Source organism: Artibeus jamaicensis, unplaced genomic scaffold (assembly GCF_021234435.1).
Source record: "Artibeus jamaicensis isolate MK-2021 breed Jamaican fruit bat unplaced genomic scaffold, CSHL_Jam_final scaffold_660, whole genome shotgun sequence".
NCBI lineage: Eukaryota > Metazoa > Chordata > Mammalia > Chiroptera > Phyllostomidae > Artibeus > Artibeus jamaicensis.
This window is the reverse complement of record NW_026522052.1, coordinates 7,557,536-7,567,134: the sequence shown is the minus strand read 5'-3', so window position 1 is coordinate 7,567,134 and position 9,599 is coordinate 7,557,536.

Sequence of the window (9,599 nt, the reverse complement as noted above, 5' to 3'; positions counted from 1 at the left end):
CTACTGAAGTTGACAGGCACTCCTCCAGCCGGGGAGTCAGCCGAAGGATAATGAAAGGTCGTCTGATTTCAAGACTACAAATCCCAGGCTCCCGTGGGGCCAGACCCTTCTGAGAGGAAGTGGGTTAGCCAGCCAAACCTCTAGGGTTTCAGCCAATTGAGAAAGGATATGAAGGGAAGCTTTTGAAAGGAATGTCTGCGCACAAGCCTGGGGTCTGTCTCCCTCTCACTCTTACTTGGCCTCCTGTCTAATTGTTTCAGTCTGTCTGAGCTGGTAAATTCCTAAGCACATAGTCAATTTACACTTAGCTTAAAAGCTCTAAGGGGAAACAGAAAAGTTTCCAGTGAGACCACTCACTTGCCTGCAATCGCTAAACTAACCTTCAGGTTTTCACTGAGTTACCTCGTGTGTTTTCTTAGTGGGAAGAGAGGCAATTTAAGTAGATAAACTTCGGTAGATAAACGAGCAAGGATGTAATGCCAGAAGACCTGGGTTTCAATCCTGACCCTTCCACCTACGGGCAACTTCTCTGCACCTATGAACCGGGGAGCAGAGCAACAAATATCTCCTGCAAGGGTATTAGATGACACCTGTGGAAACCCCTTTATCAAATGACTGTACAGGAAGTATATATATATATATAAAATCACCGTTATCTGTCGGTATTTGCTAGGTTTTTTCCAAGAACATTTATTAAGCCCTCGTTAAGTGGTGAGCACTGTCAGTGGAGAGTTGAGTACAGCATAGATTTTGTTTTGTGGTCAGAAAGGCACTTTCCGAATGAGTGAAAAGTGGGAGTAATTGGATTTTCAAGAGAGCCTTTGCGTTTCCCCAGCCCCACTGTGCCCTTCCTGGCTGCCGCCCTTCCCTGGGGCCGGGGGCACCTCGAGTCCACAGAGCATGCTGCAAGTACAATAGGAGTGTTATGAAGGAACGCTCAAAATGCACTTTGTCAGAAATGCTGCGCTGGATTTTTTCAATTCACTGAGAAACAGAGGTCCGGGGCTGGGATTTTATGCTTAGTAAGCTTAGATCAGGGTTTCAGGGCTGTTGGCGTGCCCAGAGCAGCCGGTAAGCTCCCTGAGAGAAGACATTCTGTTTGTTTTGTGTGCCGCGTAGGAGGGAGTGCACAGTAGTCGGTCAGTAAAACAAAGGCGGAATGAATACACAGCGAACGGGGATGGAGTCAGAGAGGCCTGGCTCCGAAGCCCAGCATTTCCACGGCCCTAATTACAGCTTACTATCTCTGAGCTGGGGTGCCCTCTATCAAATGAGCATTATACTCTAGCCATTCAAGGCTAGATGAGTATTATACTCTAGCCTGGGCATTACATAGACCCTGCACGTAAAAATGTTCTGCATGTGGAAAAGGACCATAAAAATGAGAGATAGTGCCTTAGTTGATAAAAGCAGGTCTTCCTTATCATTCAAAACTGTGTATGTCTCTGTTGTTCTCTGATATCCTAAGATGGAATTAACCCATACTCCTCTATGTTATTGTACATTATGAATCTATTTTTTATCTTAAAAACTTTCTAAAAGCTTGATACAGTCACAAACTTACAGAAAAGTTGGAACAGTACCAAGAACATTTTTTTAATTAAACCATCTGAGAATAAATTGCCAACCTGGTTCTTCATCCCAGCCAAATACTTCAGTGTGTATTTCCTACTATACTGTTCTCCACAGTTGAACACACTCCTGAAAATCAGAGAACTAACATGGACAGATCGCCTCTGCAGAATCCTCGAGCACCATTCACCCTTCACTAATTTGCCCAGCTATAGTCTTTTGCAAAAGGATCCCGTTCAGAAATATCTATTGCGTTTAATTACCGGGCACCTTTGGCCTGGAACACTCCGACGGTCTTTCCCTGACCTTTGACACTTTGACGACGTTGAGCGTCAGAGGCCAGTTCGTTTGTAAAACGGCCCCCACTGTGGGCTCTCTGCTTTTCCCTTGCGATCAGATTTAGGTGAGGCGTCTCCGACAGCCACATCAGGAGGACTGTCGCTGCCTTCTCATTGCGGCCTGTGCGTAGCCCATGAGTTCAGCTTGCTTCATTATTGATGCAGTTTATTTCTGTGGCTTGCTTATGGTGGTGCCTGCTAGACTTCTCCACCGTGAAGTTTCTGTTCCCCCCTTGCAATTCATAAGTACTTTGTAGGAACGCACTTTGAAATTATGTAAGTGGCCCATTCATCATCAAGTTTCAATGTATTCATTCATTCATTCATTTATTTATATCTCTAGACTCATGGTTCCCTACCTTATTCGGTGGATATGATAGGTTCTTATCACCTTATTTTGCAGGTTACATTGTCCCAGTGGAAGGCGACTCAGGTCGGTTTCTGAGTCCCTCGCCGCGTTCCCATCGGTCCTTGAGCGCCTTCTCGACAACGTGCCGGGGGCTCCCTGTCCCCTCCCCAAGGGGACTTGTCATTTCCCCAAGGATCGCCCGTGCTTCTTAGTGAGACTTCTGGCTTTTCCCAAAACTAAAATCACCTTTGAAAGGGAAGAGATTTCAGACCTTTGACAAGATTCAGGAAAATATGACAGGGCAGCTGATGGCTATTGGGAGAACTGTGTGAGGTCCCAAGGTGCCTACTCTGAAGGGGACTGAGATGTCATTGTCCTCTGTACAATGTTCCTTGTATCTTCTTCCATAAATGTCTTTATTTTTCACATTACATGGCTGGATACCTTCTGGACAAACATATGTAATGAACAGTTGTTATTAATAAATACTTAACAAATAATAATACAGGAATAAGCTCTGCATGGCCCTTACCCACATCTGTAAACCTATTTTTGCCCCACCCTCTGTGTGCATGTATACATATGTATATATAAATTTATTGCAGAAATTGTCTGGGAAGGTCCACAGTCTGCCATCTACAAGCTGAAGAACCAGGAAGGCAAATTCTGTATTTCAGTCCGAGTGAGTCCAGGCCTGAGAATGGGAGGCCCACGGAGAGAGCCCCAGTCTGATTCTGAAAACCCACGAACCCGAAGTGCCAGCGTCCGAGGGCAGAAGAAAGTGTGCGCGTCAGCTCAAGCAGGGAAAGGGGGTCCAGCCTCCCTCCCCTTTGTGTTCTCCCCAAGGCCTGAAGACTGGATGAGGCTCACCCGCGTGGGTGAGGGTGACTTTCTTTACTCAGGCTCCTCTTTCAAACAGTAATCGCTCCTGGAAACTCCCTCACAGACACACCCAGAAATAATGTTCTGCCAGCTCTCTGGGCACCCCGAAGTCCAATCAAGCCGGCACACAGAATTAACCACCATACATGTGGAGGCATTTACCTCTGTATTGATTTCTATATCTGCCTGCATATACTGAACACTGGAGCTCATGCTGATGCATCCATTTCCCGTCTAACACCACAGAGTTCACCCGAGTTTTTCCCTGTCCCTGTTTGTGGTTCTTTTGTTTAACGATGAGAAACATGGTTTCCGTTCATTATAATTAAGTACTTACCAGTCCCTCTTGGCTGCATTGCCATGTCCAGGTGACTCATTCCCTGCCTTGGCGCTCAATTCCCATCCTGCCACCCCATTACACAGGCACCCTCCTTACCGTAACCTAGCCTGTGCATCCACATGGGTGTCCTCCTAATGCTGTTCAAGTCTGGTACCCAAGCCAGGCCACCCCCTGCAAGGGACCCCCAACTCACCCTGCCCAAGCCCCGACTCCCACGGCAGGCTCTCCCCCCACCCGCCGGAGTGCTCTCTCTGCTCCACTTGGGCACTCACGCCACACTCTAGAATCCTCCTCCTGGATGCTCTTGTCAGCCTCTTCAGGCCCTGAGACCACTGCACTCGGATACTTACTTTGCTCTGTTCCACCTATGGCTTCAGGAATAAATACCCCAGGGTGGGAAGCAGAAGGGAAGGAAGGAAAAGGAAGCAGGAGAAAGAAGGGATGTAGAAAAAGAAAGATGCACGAGAATACATTTAAGACCTCACGTTTCATTGACGTGTGTATGAGTTGGCAATGCGTGGAGGCAAGGGGCTGTGAGGTTCCTTCAGTCGTGGGTTTCGCCTGCCTCTGCCTCCCCACATCCACATGTGTGTGTGTGTGTGTGTGTGCACAGAGACACACACCTCTGTGCCTTTGGAGAACAGTTAGAGAAAGGGAAGGGAGTTAACCAGGGAGGCTAATGAACCAGGAGCTAGCTGGGAATGGGGACTATTTGGAGGGAAAAAAAAGTCTTCCAAGTATCCAGGGGAGAGACTGGAAGGAGACAAAGTGGGATGCCACTGGTGAGTGTGGAAAAGCAGCTCTCTGAGGAGGGCTGGGGCGGAAATGCTGTGGCCTCGTCGCTGCCTTTGGCTGCTGGGTGGCGCTCAGACACAGCGATTAGAGACCCTGGGATCTATCAGGTTTGAATGTCTGCATCCTCCATTAGACCTGAAGGACAGAAAGGGCAGGAACTGTGTCTCCCTTCTTTTTTTGAATTCCTAGCGCCACGCGAGTGCCTGGCTTTAGAGAAGGGTCGGATCCACGCCTGCTGTCTATCTAACTGCCCCTGGCTGGGCAGAAATGTCCAAAGCCCAGCTGCCCGGCAGTTCTGAGAGGCAGGGCGAGGGGTCTGCGCTGCTCCCTCACAGTTGACTCCAGAGATACGCAGAGAAAATAAAACGCATGGGCGAGACAGTTGAAGTATAGCCCAGAGCACTCTTCCAATCTGCATGGTGATTTTTGCTGAGTCAGGGTTAGGCGCTAGCTAATTGGTTTCCCTGGAAGACTTCTTGCCCCACTGATTGTGATATTGCCCCAAGACCCCAGCTTTCGGAAATATGTGATCAGGCATCACACGTATTCTAGCAATATTTTCAGACACCTCAGCTTTTTTTCTGACGACTTTCTCTTCTTTTGCTCTTCCCGTCTTTTTAGGAACTTCTAGTTATCTGGTATTTTTCTGAGTAACTCAAAGTTTACTCATTTAAAAAACTCATCATAGAATATATGACCACCAGGAAACCCTTTTGCATCAAGCACGCATTTGAGAACTTTAAAATGTGGAGAATGCAAACTCTACCCAGAAGCACTTGGTCTGTAAGGAAGACGCATGAATGTCAGTAACTTCTGAAAAGTGCCGTTAGTTGGATTATAGCTTAAATGTGCTTTCAAAAAATATTCCCAATGATTTTCAATCTTTTCCTTTCACACTGAACCGTTGCAAACAGCAGTAATCACCTGATCAGAATGCAAGACACAAAACTCCAATGGATCTAATTTTTCAAGTGGCTTCAGCTAGCAACCAAATGGCAGGATGGCCACTCACACTCACGGCCGACCCTGGAAGGAACGTTGTGGACAGGTGGGAGCGAGGAGGGTGCAGGAGAATAAATCCGGGTTCCACCCACGTGATGAATGACATGGCCAAGGACCAAGTCATCACTAAGCTGCTCTGCACGCTTAGGAGCCTTGCATTCCTGGGAGATGCCAGCCCCTTCCTCATGGGGAGGTTTGGCTAATTCCAAGAGGGATATCCTGAGTAGGGTTCCCAGAAAACTCGGGAAGTACCACAAAAATCACATACACATGGAATGTGTATTTAGGTTAAATCTTCCTTTACAAAAAATGTCTCGTTTTCAGGAGGTCAGTTATTCCGTTCATTGAGGGTTCATTACAAATGACCCCCAGCTCTGCACTGACGAAGGCCCAAAAGACAACGAAGGGAAAGCGAGAGTCGGGACTACGGCGTGGCCTTGTAACCACGTGCAGCAGGTCACTGGAGGAAGTCTGTTCCACCTCCAGCATTCTGGGTAATCGCAGCAGATGGACAAATGTCCTTCATACAGGAGGGCTGCTGGTTTTCCCCAGAAAAACTATGACAAAAAGACAGAGGGACTGGTACTAGGTTTTCCGGGAGCTGAGTATATAACAATCTTAATGCAAACATAGTAGTTTACGCAGACTCCCAGCATCTTTAGAAGGTGAAAACCCTTCCTCACTAAATCCTCAGTCATACTGGTCTCTGTGAAAACACATGGAATTTCCTGGTCTTAGTGGATTTATGACCAAAGATCCAGCTGCAGATGACCCAGGCCATCAGTGCTGGCTGTACAGCAAATTTAATTATCCTAAATTCCGACACGCCGCCCTCTTCCTGCCCCTCAACCCTTCCTCATCATAACCGTTTCCTGGGCCATCAACCCCCACCCACCAGGGTGTCTGAGCCCAAGTTTGATCTCTGAGCAAACTCAGAGCTGAGGACCAGTGCTGAGGACATCTCACCGGAGGGAGAAAGCCACGTTCTCGTGGAGGAGCAGTGACGTCAGTCCAGCCCCAGCCTGGCCCAACCAGCACAAAGACCGAGTGAATCAGCCACTTCCCCTCTCTCCCACCACCTCCAGGGGTGGGAAAGCAGCGCTGGGATCCAAGAAGCCACTCTCCAGGACTTCCCAGTGGATCTTCTGACACTGCAGAGGGCCGTATTAACAGATAAAGAAGGAACATTCTTGAAACAGTTTTATCTGCTGGGGCTTTAACACCATTGGGCACATGGCATGTCTGTCCTTGATCTGCTCTATCCCCTACCACCACATACGGTTAAAGAGCATGTGTACAGTATACAGGCAGACTTCACCAAAGGTGGGGTCTTTGGGTCGTAAGGGACAGGCACTCCCTCAAGCTTCTTCAAGCACTGGGAATGTACCCTAAAACACCCAAGGGGGGAGGCGGGCCCTGACATGGTAGCTCAGTTGATTAGAATGTCATCCACACATGCCAAGGTTGCAGGTTCAATCCCCTGTCAGGGCACATAACAAGAAGCAACCAAGGAGCGCGTAAATAAGCAAAACAACAAATCTCTTTTCTCTCTCCCCCACCCCTTCCTTTCTCTCTCTAAAATCAATCAATAAAAAAAATTTTAACAATTCAAGGGGATGGGGGAGACGAGAACCTTGTAAAAATGGAGGACGGACTCATGGATCCTGATCCAAGGAATTCAAGTGGGAAAGCTCCGAGATTCCCGTGACCAAACTCCCTCTTCAGGTTTCCTGCTTGTGCGCCCACTGCCCGGGCTCCCACTGCCCTGTGCTGTCTCCGTGTTTCCCAGCTGAGATGCCGGCCAACTGCTTGCTCAGCTAATGACTGTCTCCTCACTCCGATCACCTCCAGGTTTGCTTGAAGTCCATAGACTGGCTGACCTCAGGTCAGGGCCCAGTGGCGGTGGCCAGGAGGGTCACGTGGTACTGATCAGGCTTCTTCCCAGGGGTCTGGGGCCCACGGCAAGGCTCCCCCGACAGACCTGAACCAAGCGTGGGAAGGTGGACAGCAGCATCTCCCAGGAAAGGAGCCCCGAGCCCCAGCTTCCAGGACTTAGTTGCCCCCCGCGCTTCACCTCGAAATCTTATGTTATGGAAATATCATATGACACATGGCATTTCCAACAAACAGGATACTACTTCTCCACCGGACTCGAACTGAAATGTGGATTTTGTGTCGGGAGGAGCTAACATAGAGCCAAGTGTGCTGTCGGTTTTCGCTGGACCCTTCCAGCAACCCAGTGAGGCTGGCGTCGCCACGCCCAACGCACAGCTGGGGATTCTGAGGCTTCGAGACGGTTAGGAGGTGGGCCTGGCCTTGAGGTGTCAGGGAGCCGTCTGCACCTTCTGACCCTTTTCCCTGACAAGTGCCCCAGAGGAAACAAGCTGGCCCCGCGGGACAGCTGACTCTACCTCAGAGCTGAAACGCTAAGCCCTTTACAGTTTTCAAAGCATCTGCACATGCCTCCTTTTTCCTGGAACACTCATCACGAAGTATTTTACCCGCGCGCTTGTTTATTGTCTGTCTCTCCCCACTGGAATGCGAGTACCAGGAGGGCGCGGTTCTCTCCACTCTGCTGCCTGCCTTATCCCCGCACTTGGAACTCTGCCAACGCCCCCCCCCCACCCAGGGGGCGGGGTGAGTGCTCCAGGAGGCGCCCTGGTTTCACCGCCCTGTGCAGGTAAGGTCTGGGAAGCCCCTCTGCACGCCCCAGGGCCCAATGCCTCCGGCTGTGCTTCATCTCAGAAGCCTGATCTGACCAAGTAGATGTTCTCTTGGGCAGAAGAGGAAGCTGCTCTTGCTGTTTCTAGAAGTCCCCCTCAGCAGCAACATTTGGTCATCAGGGAAAACTTTTTTAATGTGTTTCATTTTGAGAAAGGTTCTTGGAAACCCTCCCTTACCTCCGCCCCACCTCCAAGGAGCAGCCCCACACCCACTGGGCTGGGGTGCGGCTGGTGGGGCTGGTAGGTGGGGGGACCGAGAGAGCAGGAGCTGCCCTGCGCCAGGTCTGAGCAGAGACAGTCACCTGGCCCAACTCTGTCCTGACCACCCAGGTCCGTGGGGCCCCTCCCCCTCTTGCCTGCACCCCCGGCTGCGCAGTCCCTGCGCCAGCCCTCTGTGAATCCAGCCCATTTACAATTCCCTTTGAAAAGGTCTCTGTTTGGGTGAGTTCCGTGGGCTCTGCCTAGAGAGAGGCAGATTATCTGAAAATAGGTGTTATTGATTACAACCAGGTGGTCTTTATGGAAAGGGGTCCACCTGAACCAAAATAAATATTTGCCCTCACAAAGAACAAGGCGGCCCCTGTGGCGGGCCTGGGTCGGCTCAAGGCCTCTTCTGGCCCAGGGCGCGGGCTTGTCGCAGCACAGGCCGGATTGTGTTTCCTCAACGGGGACAGACAGCTCAGGGGGTGCCGAGGGGAAGGGGGGGGCGCACAAAGGGCCCGCGGGTTCCAAGGCCAAGGGCTTGCCGCCCAGGCCGACTGCGGGCTCGAAGCCTGGTCGGGCCTTGCAATTGTATTTTCTTTGGCTTTCTGGCGCGCTCCTTATTATTTATTTCTTTTCTCTCTGTTTTATTTTTATTTTCAAGTTGCAGGCAGGACTGGATGCTGTCCATTCACCCCGCTGCCTTGGAGCGCGGCGCGCAGACGGCGGGAGCCGGCCTAGGCTCAGCCCCACCGCCCGCCCAGCCGCCGCCGGCTCCCGGGGAGGGCCCAGCCGGGCGCGGGCGCAGGGGGCTGGGGGGGAACACGGGTGGGGAGGTGGAGGTCGGGAAGGCGTAGCAGAGCAGGGCGGGTTGCGGAAGGGGGCTGCGTGGGGAGGAAGACGTGGAGGAGGGGGAGGGGGCGAGGGACAGAGGCTGTGCCAGGCTGCCTCCCGCCTGGTGGGGCTACAGGAGCTCAGCTGGTCTGGGAGTCCACCCCAGTGGAGAGCTCAAGTGACCTGGCAGTTACATGTGGCTTTCTTCAAAGGATGATAGTAATGCGGGGGTAAGACTGGGGGTCAGTTCAAGAAGCTGAAGCTTCTACCCCTACTCAGGTCCCCTCTCTTTCCACCTCTGTGCTAACTGACCCTGTCTCCTCCCCCAGGTCAGCACAAACCGCCCCTCAGGCGCACCCCCAAATGTCCCTGTCCCTCGCCAGGTTCCGAGAAGTCCTTTCTTGCCCTTCCAGATGCCAAACCTGCCTGCCGAGAGCCAGCGGTGGCTGGTGGGCCCAGGGGAGGAGGTGCCGGGGGAGGCCCTCTCCTCAGTGCATGGAGGCCAAAGCCTGAGGCCATAATCCACCTCTTAAAGGGGCTCGGGCAGGGTCCCCATCCTCACC